Below are 1,983 nucleotides of genomic sequence, written 5' to 3'. Positions count from 1 at the left end.
TATGCTACAGTGTCACTGACCTTCCTCATGGGGCTGTGCCTCGGGTCTCCTGAGCGGTTTGATCTACTACTTGCAAGTTTACTCCCCAAAAACAGGTGTCCCCACTCCCCCTCCTCCAGCCCTGGGGTACCATCTTTGACCTTTTGTTCTTAGGAGTTTGGGTTTTTAAGGTTTTGTATATAAGTGAGATCACACCATGTCCTTCTCTGGCTCATGTTACTCTGCATAATGTCCCCAAGGCCCACCTGTGGGGGACAACAGCAGGATATCCTCCTTTGTGCGGCTGAGCGACACAGACCACTGCATGGACACCACTCCTGCTCTGTGTGTGCATCCGAAGTGGACACTTAGCTCACTGCCATGTCTTCAGTGGCCTTATTCAGGAAGGACAGACGAGCTCCTGCCTTCTCCTGTGACAGGCAGGTGCTGCTCGGGGCTGGCTGGCGCTGACTGGGGGTCACACATGGAAGAGCCTGTGTCTCCTCTTATCGAGGGGTTCCTCTCTTCGAATCCTGTCCAGATTGATTCTTTCCAGTGGTAACTACCTGACGGAATAGAGTAGGAAAGATACGTTTTAAAATGGAATTAATTAGCTCCATCCTGAAACAAGGTACAATCTGCGTGTTGCCAGGGATCCCCGCGAACCTGAGACGGGGGAGCCATTGTGCAACGGCTGGCGCTTGCTGGGCACCAAGGGGCTACCGGACCGCTGGGTCTTCTCAGCGCTGTTCCCCGGCCTCCATCAAGTGGGCTCTGCCGGGTGTCTGCGGCTCGGCTCCTCTCTTGTACTCTGGACTCTGTGCTGCATCAGTTTCCCCAGGGTCATTATGATGAAAGTTTCCATTAAAACAATTCTACATTTGCATCTCCCCAAATTCTGGGAAGGTGAGGGGCGAGTGCGGTAGGTGGTCCCGTGAGCCTCCTCCACAGCCAGGTGCCCCTGGGACTCCAGCTGCTTCCTCACCTTCTCCACTTGGCTCTGTGTTCCCAGACAGGACCTGTATCCAATGCAGGGTCCAGCTCCTCCGGGTCCCACCCAAACCCTGGCAGCTGCACCTTCAGGGAGCAGGGGGCCTCCTGCAGCACCATGGTCTTTGCTCCCGGGGACCCGGCCCGTCTGCTGCCCTGCAGCCCCGGCCCCACCCGCAGTGGCTGGTGCAGTCCCTGAGCTCCGTCTGCACCAATGCTGGTCCTTCACCTCACTGGACACATGTGTGCATCTCTGCACCCTTTACTGCTGCCTGTGGGATTGGATAAGAAAATAGTACTTTTAGTCTCTCATTTGTGCCCTTCTGTTGGCATCGCAGCCCCTTCTGCTGACAGCTGGTGACGGCTGTGCACATGCTGCACCGTATTCACATCTCACACACACGCACACACACACACACACACACATACACACACACCCCTCAGAGCACACTCTAAATTTTACTTAAAATGGGCTGTCTTTTCCACCAGACCTTCCAACTATCCACTGGTTGGGTAAAGTTTGTCTTTATTCAAATAAATAATTTGGCTTCCAAAAGTCTATATTACCCATACTGAATAGTAACTGTGTATGTGTGTATATTCATAGTAGACTTTCCTTATTCCGCATGTGTAATCGTGCTGAAAAAATCACATTTTATAGTTAAATATTAATATGTCTTACGTATGGATTTACTCCATAAAGAAAAAATGAAAAGGGTTAGTTCCCCAATTCACGCACATGGAAACTATATTTGAATGCCCCAACCAATCCCTTAGAAATACAGGCAATCATCAGAGATTACTATGAAAAATTGTATGCCAGCAAACTGGACAACACAGAAGAAATGGACAAATTCCTAAATGCGCATGCACTGCCAAAATTCAAACGGGAAGAGATAGAAAGCATGAACAGACCAATAACCAGTGAAGAAATCGAATCCGTTATCAAAAATCTCCCAACGAATAAAAGCCCAGGGCCAGATGGCTTCCCAGGGGAATTCTACCAGACATTTA

General features: G+C 50.2%; 1 long non-coding RNA gene and 1 gene segment (V, D, J or C); one reads left to right on the top strand and one right to left on the bottom strand.

The window, feature by feature from the left end:
- Positions 1-1,983, top strand: part of LOC115292453 — a 494,271-nt gene that overhangs the window by 421,994 nt on the left and 70,294 nt on the right.
- Positions 1-1,983, bottom strand: part of LOC115292462 — a 40,149-nt gene that overhangs the window by 7,554 nt on the left and 30,612 nt on the right. The gene's annotated exons all lie outside the window — the stretch shown is intronic.

The sequence above is a fragment of the Suricata suricatta genome, chromosome 5 (genome assembly GCF_006229205.1).
Source record: "Suricata suricatta isolate VVHF042 chromosome 5, meerkat_22Aug2017_6uvM2_HiC, whole genome shotgun sequence".
Lineage (NCBI taxonomy): Eukaryota > Metazoa > Chordata > Mammalia > Carnivora > Herpestidae > Suricata > Suricata suricatta.
This window is presented reverse-complemented; position numbering and strand designations above follow the sequence as displayed.